This window comes from Narcine bancroftii, chromosome 14, assembly GCF_036971445.1.
Source record: "Narcine bancroftii isolate sNarBan1 chromosome 14, sNarBan1.hap1, whole genome shotgun sequence".
Classification (NCBI taxonomy): Eukaryota; Metazoa; Chordata; class Chondrichthyes; order Torpediniformes; family Narcinidae; genus Narcine; species Narcine bancroftii.
Window position 1 is genome coordinate 4,439,322 of NC_091482.1, and position 14,591 is coordinate 4,453,912.

General features: G+C 40.1%; 1 protein-coding gene and 1 long non-coding RNA gene across 3 annotated transcripts in view; one reads left to right on the forward strand and one right to left on the reverse strand.

The window, feature by feature from the left end:
- Positions 1-10,962, forward strand: part of LOC138749820 (uncharacterized) — a 57,163-nt gene extending 46,201 nt beyond the window's left edge. The window contains exons 3-4 of the long non-coding RNA XR_011348877.1: positions 2,298-3,377; positions 6,539-10,962. This is a non-coding gene — a long non-coding RNA (uncharacterized lncRNA). The remainder of the gene's footprint in view (positions 1-2,297; positions 3,378-6,538) is intronic.
- The window catches only part of med13a (mediator complex subunit 13a), a 177,269-nt gene extending 162,837 nt beyond the window's left edge, over positions 1-14,432 (reverse strand). Inside the window, exons 1-5 of one of the 2 annotated variants that reach the window (XM_069911718.1) lie at positions 14,087-14,432; positions 13,803-13,966; positions 8,669-8,815; positions 7,803-7,929; positions 2,954-3,042 (exon numbers count right to left, since the gene is read on the reverse strand). The gene's annotated coding sequence lies outside the window, so the exon portion shown is untranslated. Of the gene's footprint in view, positions 1-2,953; positions 3,043-7,802; positions 7,930-8,668; positions 8,816-13,802 lie in introns of both variants that reach the window. The other variant, XM_069911717.1, reaches the window with a different exon arrangement.
- Positions 14,433-14,591: the final 159 nt, after the last annotated feature.

Sequence of the window (14,591 nt, forward strand, 5' to 3'; positions counted from 1 at the left end):
ATATGCATAAACCTCTGTGGAACTCATTCACTCTGGTGGAATATTGAACTCTTTCCAATGACAGATATTGAGGGCCCAGTAAAGACAAATATTGTTTGTTCTTCACTGGAATCCAATCCATAAACCAAATTAGACAGAAATCTGCAAGTGGGGTTTGTTAAATCACAAAGAACACATTTTAGAAAAAAAGTAGCCAGTTAAATTCCCAAATTGAAAGCACATTGGAGATTTTTTTTTAAATCCTTCTGTTCTTTTAAGGCTATGTGAGCTCATTATTAAAGATTCTTAAAAGGGAAGAAAGAGCAAGATGTCTGGAGTTCTTTGAGGATAATAATGAGTGCAATGGACATGGGGGACAGGTGGATGTTGGATTAAAATAAAAACACGAGGCTGGAGAAACTCAGAGGGTCAAACAGTGTCCTTTATGTAACAAGGATAGATATATAGATAGATACATAACCATCATTTTAAGCCCTTCATCATGTTATGACAATATGTAGGGAGGTGCCTAAACAAAATGGGGGGGGGGGGGGAGAGAAAGAGAGGGGCACAGTCCCATAGGCAGGAGATAATAGGTGGATAAGGGACAATTTCTGCTAGCTCACTCCCCTGTCTCCATTTCTTCCCCATCCTTCTGCCTTCATTCCTCCAGGTCTCTACCCCTTTCCCTCTCCATTTACAGAGCCACCTCTCCTTCCTCCTACCATCCCCCCCCCCCAACATTTGCTGGTGTCCCCTCCCTTCCTGATCCACCCATTAACTCTTGCCTGTGGGATTGTGCCCCTCCCCACCATTTTGATCATACCTTGATGAAGGGCTCAATCTTGAAACGTTGAATAAAGCAAAGCTTTATCTTTGCTCTATAAAGTACACTGTTTGGCTTACTGAGTTTCTTCAGCATTGGGGTTTTACCTCATTCGCCGTGCCTGCATATTTACATGTTTTACCTCTGGAGGATATTGTTTACTTGGATTTCCAAAAGGTATTCAATAAGGTGTCATACAAAAGATTGTACATAAGGATGCATGGGTTTTGGTGGGGTAACATATGCACATGGATAGAGGATTGGCTAACCAAAAAGAGAGAGTTAAGAGCACATTTCTCTGGCTGGCAACTTGTGGCGAGTAGAATGACTCAGGGTCAGTGCTAGGCCCACAACCATTCACGACATTCATTAACAATTTGGAAGAGGGGATCAAATGTAGTGTATCCAAGGATACCAAGGACTCTAACTTGAGTGGAGAAGCTGTGTCTGCAGAGATAGGTTAAATGCATGGCCAGCAGCCGCAGGGGGGGCATTTGCAGGCCATGACCCCCCCCATGAGTAATTGTACCCCTCTATGCACCCACCCAAGAGCTAAGCCTTTGGCACAAAACTTTTTAAAATTAATTTACAGTTATCATATTAAAAAGATATGAAATAAAAGCAAAGAAAATTACATTCTTGCGTGACATCAGAAAGGAAGTTACGTTGGTAAATTATTTAGATCTCCCCAAGCAGCAGAATCCCGATTATGTATTGAGTGCATTTCACTGCCAATTTCTAGCAGGTTGGACACGAGGTGAATCTAATGTCAGCCGGCTCCAGGAAGCAGCACCTGCGCAATTGTCGCGGGTCTTGCAATTTTTTTTCTGTTCACCCATTCCAGGATCTTGCATTTGACAGAGAGATGGGTGGGGTTGGGGCTCCTTGGTGGATTTGTAGCTTATTTCACCACCCCTTCCCAAAAAGAAAAAAAGGCTTTGGCGACATTACGAAGGAAGGAAGGAGGCCACAAAGCACCGGTGTTTTGCCAATCCCTGTAGCTCACACACAGCCCCAATGAGTCCCTGGGGCGCACTCTTCGATTGTGATGATGGTTTGCAGCAGATTTGCCTGTTCAAAGAATGCCAGGGGAGCATGTGGAGTGTGACAGTGCAGCAGAAGGAGGTCATCCATGACAGGTAACGCAACCCTCGATGCCACCCCCCCCCCCCCACCGAGTGATTTTGGAATGGCAGCTTGTTCCCCCACGCAGTTACCCTAATGCTCCTCGATTAGATCTCTTCTGATTCCAATCCTGATTAAGTGAATGGGCAAGGGTCTGGCAGATGGGGTACAATGTTGGTCAATGCACTTTTGAAGGAAAAATAGATCAAACCGTTACTTAAATGGTGACAGCATGTTGTCATGAAGGGGGTTTTGGGCGTGCTTATGCATGAACCACAAATGGTTGGTTTGTAGGTTCAAGACAAATGAAATATTGGCCTCCAATGGTTAAAGGACTGTATTTACAAGCAGGGACTTTCTTTTACAGCTGTACAGCCACACCTGGAATATTGCATACAGTTCTGTTCTGTTCTCTGCACTTGAGAAAAGTTACAGAGAACCCAACTGGGACATTGTCAGTTTAAACTGAAATTCTGAAAAAACTGTAACTCTTTTATTGAAAAGATTAATAAAATTCTGTTGAAAACCCTGCATTGTAAAGTCAAGATCTACACAACACAGATCTGGAGAGTACAAAGAAGCTATAATGGATGTGTAGCTGTTGCACAGTTTGCAATCTGCAGAACTGAAACAGTATTGATGCCGGTGTCCTCTTACACAAAAGTGGCCTACTAAGAAAGCTCTGGTGCAATGCAAGTTAAAGCCAGCCACTTGTCTGACCTCGATGCTGTCCTCACTAGTTCTATAATCTGCTTCAAACAGGCGTCAATCATACCAGTGCCCAAGAAGAGGGTAGAAACTTGCCTTAATGACTATCAACCAGTAGCACTTACTTCAACGGTGATGAAGTGTTTTGAAAGGCTGGTGATGAGCAGTGACATGGATACATTAAAGTTCGTCTATCATAGAAACAAGTCTACAGCGGATGGCATCTCACTAGCTATGTTCTTTGATAACTTAAAATCTCATGGCTATTGGCTTGAACAAATTTAAGTATGACCTCTACACCCAAAAAACACTCACCTCCTTAGATTGCCGAGGTCACCGGCCAGAAAATGGGTCACGACGCATCCAAGACAAGCCCCAAAACATCGTGTCCAAGTTGTTAGAGACTGCAATTAGGAGATAGGGAGATTACTTTATTCATCGTAAGCAAATCTTCTGGACAAGAAGCTGCTCTTTAACAGTTCTCAGTACTATAGAGTGTTATATTTTTAAAAAACAAAAATCAATTAATTAGTTTATGTGGCCATGATTACCAACTTTAATACTGTGCAACTTTACATAATTACATACCACATATACTTATGTAAAAGTCAAATTTTACAGACCATTTTTTAACATTAAATTTATGGGGTCTCATCAGGAGTTCCGATGGGTGGGCAACCGAGGCGCTGGTCCACATTCAAGGAATCTGGAGTTCCGACGGGTGGAAAACATGGGCCAGGTAGGAACTCAGTGGTTGAGGTGTCAGAAGCTCTAATGGGTGGGCAGCAGGGGCTGGATGGGAATTCCACGACTGAGGCGGACAGCTGGAGCCAAGGTGTAAGACCAAAGTCAATTTTTATACACCATTAATGGAAAATGCCAGATTTTTGGATCATAAATGGGGGGTGGGGTGGGGGGGGGGAAAGAGTTAACTTTTACATGAGTATATATGGTACTTGTAACGAGAGTTAAGCTCAACTGACAAAATCCCTTAATGAAGTACCAATAACTGGTCCAAAAGGTGCAGAACTCAGAGCACAAGACACCTAAAATATTACTTTGTTACAATGTTGAGGATACACCACTAATCAGAATATCATATGACAAAGCAGACACGGCTCTTATAAAGTGGCAGAAATGTCTTTAAGAAAGTGTAATTCCAGAATTTGGCTAGTTAATGCCTTCCCTAATTCCATCATGAGGATTTCAATGAGGAAAGATCAACATAAACATTTATTGGCTTTTCTTGTACAATTTTAATAGCACAGAATCAGAATGTCTCATACCCAATGATTGTTTCAGTGGCCTGAACAAATTAGGAATATTTTGGCTGGGATCAGATCCAGATTTATTGTCATGACATCACAAACAACCCTGAGATTCTTTTTCCTGTGGGCCAGCAGAATTATTTAACGATAGTGTAATCCGTACACAAGATACATGTACAAAAGAGAAAAATTGTAAACAAACTGACTGCAATATAGAAAATAAATATTCAATAATAAGTCGTAAAAAGTAAGGAGTCCTTCAGTGAATCATTGATTGAGGTTGTGGTTTAGAAGTTTGATGGTGGAGGGATAGCAGCGGTTCCTGAACCTGGTGGTAGGAGTCTCGTGGCACTGATATCAATTTCTTCACTACAGCAGGAAGAACAGTGTGTGTTCTGGATAGTGTAGATCCTTGATCATTGTGTTCCATGGAGATTTTCTTGATGGTGGGGAGAGTTTTGCCAGTGATGTACTGGGCTGTGTCCATTATAATTCATTTATATTAATGCCTACAATCCACATAATTCCGGAATAGTCCCAGACACTACTTAAAGGTGACAATACCACCAGTAACTCAGTTGATGCATAGACAACACCTCCATAATCTACACAGACCAATCTTTTAGAACAGTACCCAAGATAGAACATGCATGGTCCCTCTCTATCTCCTGTTTTTTAAAAAAATGTATAAAGGAAACTAAAACCAATTAACAGACAATTCATTCAACCCATAGTGGATTCAATCTTAACCACCAATTGAACAGAATAGACTAAAGTTGGTGCAATATTTTTCAGAAAAAAAATAGCTCTCAGAATTAGTCCAAAACTGTTTAGAAGTTCAGAATGCTGAACTTATAAAAAGAAAATCAAAAGTTCTTACCTTCAAAACAAAGACATTCCAAATTATTTTTTTTCAGCAAATTGCACCCATCTGAAACTGATTTTGAAAGTCTAATTCTCTGTACTTATTACTCCCAATCCTGCAGCAAATGGGTTCAATTTCACATTCACATCTTAATGCTTCCCACTTCAGTGATTTTCTTGATTTTTTTTGGCTCTACCCAGCACCACTTCCACAGAGGAGTTCCACCTCTGCTCAACACTTCAGTCATTAAAGCTAACAATTCCCTTCCCAAATCTCTGCCTTTTTTTTTTAACCTCATCCAAGCATTTGTACCACCTCTACAGAGTCTCAGCACCAATTCAACCAATTAATTGAAGGCAGTTCAGGAATATCACACACTTTTTAATCATTAGGTTCATGGACAAAAAAAATGCACACTCTTATCACATCCCTCCCTTAAGGATTTAGCAAATATTTGAACCCATTTACTTAATCAAAAACACTTGTGACTTCTTGAAAGTCACAATGACCATTACTCTTCAGGGTCCTAGTGCCCCATGTTTATATTGTTAGTGCACATTGTACAAAAATCTTGTTTTAATCAATATTGACAGGAAATATTGAAAGCTGGCAACATGGGGTTTTTATAAATTAAACATTCTAGTTTAAATGCAAACAATTTTAGTTTTCTGATCTAATCAACAAATTGAGCACCACAGGAAAAGGTCTCTTCTGTATCTACTTCAGATGTGGAACATAACCACGTTTTTTTATAAGCAATAGAACATTTCAGAAACGTTCAAGATCTGAACAAAAGGGCAATTTGATGATTCTGAGGAGGAATGAAACTCTCTCTGCTTCACTTTCCCTGCAGTTGTTACCTCTAATGCTGCTCTATCCTGGCCTCCTCCACATTCTAAATACAAGTAGATGAAAAGATCCCCAAATACTCCATCTCCCTTGGTGATCTGCAGAATAGAGTGGGCAGGACTCACTCAGTCTTCATTGTTAAAATTTAAAGGAAAATTTAAATACTTTGTGAAAATGTCCAGGTGTGTCTCAAAGCATTTTTTTCAATTTCTACAGGGCATAGCTTTAAGCCAAAAGGGGGAAAGTTTAAAGATTGGCAATGCAAGGTTTTTTTTTCCCCTCACAGGGAATGGTAGGTGCCAAGAACAAAGGGGAGTAGGTAGAAGCAGATACAATAGCAAAGTTTGTCAGCTATACAGAAGCAGATAAGAGGGATCTTCAGAAGGTTATCAATTTGGCGCAGAAGATCATTGGGTGCTCCTTGTCCTTTGGAGGATTTATTTTGATCTCATCGTATCAGGAAAGTAGCCAATATCCTTAAGGACTCTACTCACCCAGGCCATCATTTATTTGACCTATTGCCCTCGGGTAGATGATGTAGGTCCATTAAATCACGGACGAACAGACTCAAAAACAGTTTCTATCCCAGAGCCATTCGGGAATTAAACTCTGCCAATTAGTGTATTTTTTTTAATGCTACTGTTCTTTTGTTTTCATTGTTATTTAATATGCTCATGTATGTTGTTTTTGTGAGAAGCACAAGTTGCATTTTTAATTTTGTTGGGTTTCCTTTCGCACCAACAATAAAGTACTTATTTACTTTAAGAGACATTTTGACAGGAATATGAACAGGCAGGAGACATCAACCAGTCATTCTCAACAAAGGGTCTATAGCCCTTCTGGGGCCACAGCACATTTAAGCAAAACCCTTGTTTTCATTTCACCTCACGTAACAAATATTTTTTATATCATCAATAGGAGGATGTACAGAAGAAATCAAAACTTGACTACTTCACAGGAAAGGGAGCCCATAAACTGAGAAGAGTCCTCAGGAGGCCAGAGCCGATGGCTGGTATAGGCCACCTTAGCAGCAAATGGCAGCTGTTTGAGGAGTTGGATAAATGCAACACTAGTTAAGAAGCTGAAGACGAGAGGAACTGGACTACACCATCATTGCTTGCCTACCTTCACAAAGGCAACATTTACTTTTACACTTTTATATTTTCTTAAATTATTCACAAATTAAAAGTTTATTGACAGCAACCCTTTAAAAATAATGCTCTTATCTCCAGATCATAACATTGAACATATCAACAAAATAGCCTGGGGCCTTATTAATGAGCAGCAGCGGGCAACATAATTGTCAATCATATCGTTAACCATCCTCAAAATTTCAGCTTGATTTTATTTCTTTCCTATTTTCCTAAAGTAGTATTGGACTCAAGTCCTCACCTTATGTGAACACAGTCTTTTATGGCCCATTAAAATATTAAGGAAAAATTGCGTGAGATTTCAGTTCATTAAAATTGGGTTTAATTGGCAATCTTAGACTTTGTATCTAAGATTTCTCCACTCACAATCAGAGCATATAACAGACCTCTCAGTCCAGCCAGTCCATGCTGTCCAGATTATCTACCAAACCTAGTCCATGTGCCTGCATTTGGCCCATATCCCTCTAAACCAATTTTCCCACTCGCATATATCATTTATCATCTTCAGAGCACCTTGGCATCCTAGGCCATTGGTGTTCTGTGGTTAATAAGGGATTACTTAAGGTGGCAAAAAATAAGGTTGAAAACCATTGGTCTAAACCTTTCCTATCAACATATGCATCTAAATGTCTTTTGAATGTTGTTAGTGTAACTGCCTCTACCATTTCTTCTGACAGTTCATTCCACATACCTACTACCTACTATGTGAAAATAATGCCCCTTTTAAATCTTTCCTCTCTCACCTTAAATCTATGCTCTCTAGTTTTAGATTCCCCTACCCTGGGAAAAAGACTATAAATATTTACCTTACTTGTGCCCCACATGATTTTATAAACTCTATAAGGTCACCCCTCAGTCTCTTACACTCCAGGGAGCAAAGTTCCAGCCTATCCGGCCTCTTCTTATAACTTGGGCCCGTCAGTCCTGGCAACATCCTTGTGAATTTTCTCTGCTCCATGTCCTGCTGAATGAAATCCTTCCTAACAATTAAGCAACCAGAACTTCCCATTTTACTCTAAATGTGGTCTCACCAGCATCTTGTACAGTTGCAACATGAAGATCCAACTCCTGGAGTCAATGCCTTGAGAGTTGAAGGCAAGTCTGCCAAATGCTATTTTCACCCCATTTGGGGGACTTTGTACCTGCAGCCTTCGGTCCCTTTAAATTTTAAATTAAATTTTACATTTTTAAACATTTAGACATACAGCACAATAACAAGCCCTTCTAGCCCAAGCCACTCAAACACTTCAATTAACCTATAACCCCCATATTGTTTTTTTAAAAAAGTGGAATGGAACAGGAGTGGCCAGAGGAAACCCACGTAGACATGGGGAGAATGCACAAATTCTTTACAGGCAGCGCTCGATTTGAATCCAGGTCGGTGGTTCTGTGATTATGTTGGGCTAACCACTATGCGAACTGTATTACAAAATTCTCCAAGGTCCCCCTCACTAAGTCTTGTCCTGGTTTACTGACCAAAATGCATCACTTGACATTTATCAAAGTTAAATTCCATCAGCCATTCCTTGGTCCACTTCCCCGGTTGATCTAGATCCTACTGTAAACTTCAATAACTTTCCTCGTTGTCCATTAGGCCAACAATTTTGGTGTCATCTGCAAACTTACAAACAATATTAGCCTCGGATGGCATTAACATCGACTTCTTCGTTTTCTGTTAGAAACTTCCACTCCATCGTCTTTAAATTAAATGCCAATGCCTTGAACACCCTCTTTCATCATGGTCCATCTCCTGCCCTCCACCCTATAACATACTTTTCTTTATGTTCTTCTTTGTCCTTCTCCTTTCTTTGCATGATTTATCCATAACATCCCATTTCTCAGATAAGATCAATGACTTAAAATATTAACTGTTTTTCTCTCTCCACAAGATGCTCACCAAGACACTGTTCACAACTTCTCTTTAATTTCAGGTTTGCAGCATCTGCAGTGATTTTCTTTTGTGCCTCTTTAACTTTTCTTCTTTACAAAAATAATGCATTTTGTGATGTTTTAAAAGAGGAAAATGGTCCCAATCAGATGAAAGCTGAAAGTCCAAAGGAGGAAGTATTGGAGGCCTTGATGAACAACTTGATATAAGCTTTCTGCACAGTGACTCAATGTCCCACCTTAACTCCCTCCACAGTTATGTCATAATTATTTTTTCCCTGTAAAATGCTTTAGCACTTTAACAATATAAATAGTTATTCAAAAATCAAATAGATATAAGCCTTGGCCAAACATAACAAAAGGACACAATTATTTTCAAAGAAATGGCATTTTAACAATAAATAATTTGAGTGCATTGAATTTCAAACCCCAAGTTTACCTGAAGCTTATTATTTATTGCAAAGAAAAGATTTATACTTTAAATATGTTGATAGCTGACTTCCTTTTACTGATTTTGTTAGTGATAATAGATAGATTAAAAAAACACAATAAATTTTCAAGTCATGGTTGTGACATGAACCTGTAAAACTAAGTACCTCTTTACTCGAAGGCAAATATCTTTATTGCATAATGTCTCACTGATTTATTTGAATGCATAAAAAGGATTAAAAATGCTGACATTTTCCCTTATCAAAGACCATCCTGTCTTAGAGAAAATCTCATTTTATAATCAAACAAATATGAAAATGACAATGAGACTATGATCTTCTTTCATACAGTGAACTATTGATAGTTTGCCAGTCTTAATAGTGAGACAGCATGGAAGCAGTCTTTTCATTCTGATGGTTCACGTTGATCAGGTTCTTTACCTGAGCTAGTGTCATTTGCCGGTTTAACCCACAATCCTCTCCTCTCCTTGTCTAAATGTCTTCTAAATATTCTAATTGTACCCACCTCGATTGCTTCTTCTGTCAACTCACTCCACTTACTCTTCACCCTTTGTGTGAAAATGTGGTCGCTCAGGTCCTTTTTAAAACTTTCCTCTCTCAGCTGAGGAACACACAGGCGGCGAGCGGGCTGTTGACAATTCGAGGTAAGGAACCTGCACAGGCTGCAAGCTGCAGGCAACTGCAGTTGAGGGATTTACACCAGGCAGCGGACTGCTGAAGACTGGCTCGAGATTAGGGTACCAGGCACTGGAACCAGCATGCAAGCGGGAGCCGAGGGCTCTGAAAGTTTCCCGATCGTGTCAGAGGTTCAAATCTGGAGCTTGGGTTGCTGATGGTTTGGATTGGATTCTGTGCAGTTGCGGGGACTGTGGCAGCACTGGAGGTGAATCCATGGACACTCAGGGACTCTGAGAGGTCTCTCTTTTGTTTCTCTTTGGCTGACTGTGAGGCACTTCAGGCCATTTCTGCTGATGGCAAATCTGTCTGTCTTACAGCAGAGGAAAGCAAATTGCGTGTAAAATTGAAATGTTTTTATTACATGACAATAAGGAAACTTGGATCTTGAATCTTTGCTCTCCAGCTTTAGACTCGTTCACTCTGGGAAAATGATGGAGCTATGCACCCTCTTGATTTTATGTTATCTCTGGTCACCTCAAGCTTCCTGTGCTCCAGGGAAAAAAATGTCCAAGCCTGTCCAGCCTCTTGTTATACCTCAAGGCCTCCAGTCCCAGGAACATCCTTGCGAATCTTTTCTGCACCCTTAATTTCGCAGGGCAGTGCATAACAAGACTTGAGGCAATCTGGAAGTGGTGACATTCTCATAGGGAAATCAGGCATTCAAAGTTATTTATTTGATAGCAATCAGGTTTCAGTTAATAATCTAAGTAATAAATTGTAAAGCTTCAGTTATCAGTGACCATGGCAGTGGACCAGTGTATGTGGCGGGCTACTGGCGACTCAAAGTGAGGAACCCGTGGAAATTGTGGCTGCTGCAGACTGCTGTCGGGAGACTCACACTGGGCTACGGACTGCTGGAGACTGGCTCAAACTGGCTGGAGAGGTACCAGGTATCAGAACCGGGATGCAAAGAAGTGCCGAGGGTGCTGAAGGGTTCCCGACCGTGTCGGAGGTTATGATCTGGATCAGGTTGCTATGGGGGCTGCGTGGCGAATCTACAGACACCCAGTGATTCTGGTGGGGGGGGGGGGTGGATTCTCTTTTTCTTCTCACTCTCTGACTGTAAGACTGTAAGAGGCACTTAGGCAATTCTACCGGTGGTGAATCTGTCCACCTTGCAGCAAAAAATAAATTTCATGCAATATGACACTGTTTTATTACTTTGATAATAAATTGAATCTTGAATCCTTCAGCTGATTATTTATTGAGTTGATACAATGCATCAGCCAAGCAGATGATTCACCCTGCAATCACAGTGTTAGAAGAAGTGAACGTTTAGAATCACATGAGACTACAAATGCAGGAATCTGCAGCAAAAAACAATGTGCTGAAGGTAAATTATGAAAGCCTGCAGACACCATGGATGAAGTAAAAACACAACGCTGAAGAAACTCAGCAGGTCAAACAGGGTCCTTTTTTAGAGCAAAGATAAAGATACAGAACCAACATTTTGGAATTGATCCCTTCATCAAGGTATGAAAAAATGTAATCAGGTGCCCAACCAAAATTGGGGGGGGGGAGGGGTAGAGGGAGGAGCATGGCTCCAAACGTAGGAGGTCAACATGGTTGTGGAAGCGAGTTGAGGTGAGTGTATGATTGTGGAGTTTAAGAAGCAGAGAGGGAGAATCCGACAGAACTCTCTTCAGAGAGGAGAACATCTTCAGGGTAAGCATCCCTTGAAGAGGTTTCACATCATTTTGCAGTTGACTGAGGGTAAAACATGAAAGCCTGGAGACACCATGGTTGAAGTAAAAACACAATGCCGGAGGAACTCAGCAGGTCGAGCAGTGTCAATGGGAGAAAAGGAACTGTAGATGTTTTGGATCAGAACCCTTCACCAAGACTTCTTCATCAGGAACATTGAGAGTGTTGTGTGTAACACCAAGCAGAAAATTTTGATTTGGATGCTGTCAAAGTTCTTTCATTCTATGAATGCGCTTACCCAGGCCAGAGGAAAGTTTCCATCATATGCCTATTGCATCTTGTAGATTATGGAGCGGCTTTAACAAGTCAAAAAACAGTCCCCAAGTTAGAATACCCACTTGATTAAATGGCAATTATAAAAGCATTAATTTCATTTGATTTCCATAGATTTGGAGAACAACATTATAAATATCTTTGCGAGTAGTATAACTGTTTGGAAAGATTAATTATTAAAGTAATTTAAAGACAGATTTTATATTCGTTATGCTAGATTTGCTATCCAAAACACACCTCAATGTTAGAACCAGAGAATAATCAAATGAGTTAGGTGTTAGGAAGCAAGGGGCCAGAAAATGCCAAAAAAAGTCACTCTTAAGACCTCCAATTTTGTGTGTTCATAAACAGGCTGCACTTCTGTGTTCCTTCATTCACCAGCAGATCACCACTCAGTCTTCCATCCTTTAATAAAAAGTTTTTTTGAAGTCTCTTTCATCATCAACATCTCACAGCTCAAAAGACATAAAATCCCCAGTATTCGACATCTTCTCAAAGCAGCATGTAATTGTGAACACAGCTGGGTCCTTTGCCTGTTGAACAACTTTAGGCTGAAATTAAAGGAAAATCTGATTTTGTGATCGTTTTTTTGTGGGCAGCCTGGTTAGCATTGCGGCGAGTACAATGCTATTACAGTGCCAGTGACCTGGGTTTGAATCCGGCACAGTAAGGAGTTTGTATGTTCTCCCTGTGATGGCGTGGGTTTCCTCCTGGTGCTCTGGTTTCCTCCCAACCTTCAAAATGTATGGGCATTGTCAGCTCATTTAGGTTATTTGGCAGCATGGGTTGATGGGCCACAAGGGCCTCTTTCCGTGCTGTATATCTAAAATTAAATTTTAAAATTAGGTCACACATGTGCACCTCTTGACAGTGGATCAAAGAAGACTGTAGAGGAGATCTCTAAACAGTTTTCAGGCTCTTCAGCACCAGGTTAAGCAGAACCAAGGGATCTACTGAGGGTAAATAACTGAAGGACTGAATAGATACCACAACATAAAAAATGCTTTATAATACAGAAAAGAAGACCAGCAGCAACTCAAGAATTTGTTCTATTTATTGTTGCTTAACTATAGTTATGGGATGAACCTTAAAACATTTGGTTTTGCAGAAAGAAAAATTATAGGTTGAATTTAAAATAAATTAACTATAACTTGAGCATATAGTGGGAAATTAGTTTAAATTATTAATGCTAAGACTGTTCAATGCATTTGTTAAACCACATCGTCAACTCTTTGCATAATACTCCTTATTAAAAGGATGTTCAATCTTAAGAAAAAAAGCACACAAGGGATTTTGGCCACAAGGCATATAACATGTGAGGAAAAAGTTAAACAAAAGATTTAAACTAAATATTAAACAGTTTAGATAAGGAAAATTACAAGGCCAGTACATGAGAGAGATAGATAATAAATATAAACTAGTGAAAAGGAAATTTAGCACTCATACTCAAAGGGAGTTAAGTTTCTGAAATAACTTCTATCAGGAAAGATATTAGGGTCATTCAGAATACAGTTGGATGACCAATGGAATGTCATGCAGTCAGGTTCCAGGGAGCTGAAAGTATTTTATTCAGTCCATGACCTTTTTGATTTTTCTATATTACCTCTAGTGAGGTTTATCTTTGGCTTTTACCAGCCCATACATTTTACTTCCCCAGTCCATAAAATACTTTCATCTCATACAGACAGTAATTTAGACATAATTACTCTGCCTCAGACTTAACACAATGAGAGAAATGGAAAATAAGCAACTTAAAGCACAGAGTTGAATGAAGGTTAAGAATGGCACATTCATGATTTTGTCTCTATTTTACATAGTTTTACCTTCAGCCTGATAGTAAAAGAAACAGAAATAGCAATCTTTTTCTCAGAGCATTTCTTTAATCTAATCAGTTTTTAGAATGCCTGACTGTTACATTCAAGTGTCACCCACTTATCATTTAGAGGGGAAATTCTATTGTATTTAACATTTTAAAAACATTTTTCAGGTTACAATAGAAGCCGATCCATTGAAACTTGAACTGCCAATTAATCAACCGACCTCTGTATGTTTTTGGAGGGTGGAAGGAAACCGGAGCACCCAGAGGAAACTCAACGCAGGTCGGGGGAGAACGTACAAGCTGGATTCGAACTTGGGCCGCTGCCGTTGTCACGGCGATGCGCTAACTGCCACATAACTTTCTGGAAGGGAACTGCTGCAATGACCTGGAAGGGAATTGAAAGATAAGAAAGCTGGAGTATCAGCATCAAAATGCTCTGAATTACTTCAGAGTCATGAAATCTGAAAAGTAGGTGGGTTGGCAGGCACATCTGTAAAGGAGTCACCTTGATGTCCCTTCCTCTCATTTAAATAGACAATCCACCAACAGTTAATTTCAGTGCTCAAAGCATAATTTCATTTTGCATGAATTCTTGGCGATACTTTGGGAAGCCCTGGAAAATATCTCCAACAGTGTTTTGATACAATAAGTAATAAAAGCAATGTCCTACCTACCTTTTTCTATTCTAACCCTGACTTCTTCACAGAGGCCACTTGTCATTGGAGAAGCAACACCTAACATTCTGTCTGGGCACTCTCCAACTGGATGGCAATAAAATTGACTTCTCTGGTTTCCATTAGGCCCATCCCCTGTATCCCTCTCTTTCCCCATTCCTCTGTCACCTTTTCTTCATCTCTCCATTCCTTTCCCTCTCCATTCAGAGAGCTACCCTCTTCCCCTATCACCTCCCTTCTGCCCTCCCACCCTTGTCCACCTATGTCCCTTTGCCTGTAGACCTGTGCCCCTCCCCCCACCATTTTATTCAGGCACCTGTCTGTTTTTGTTCATGA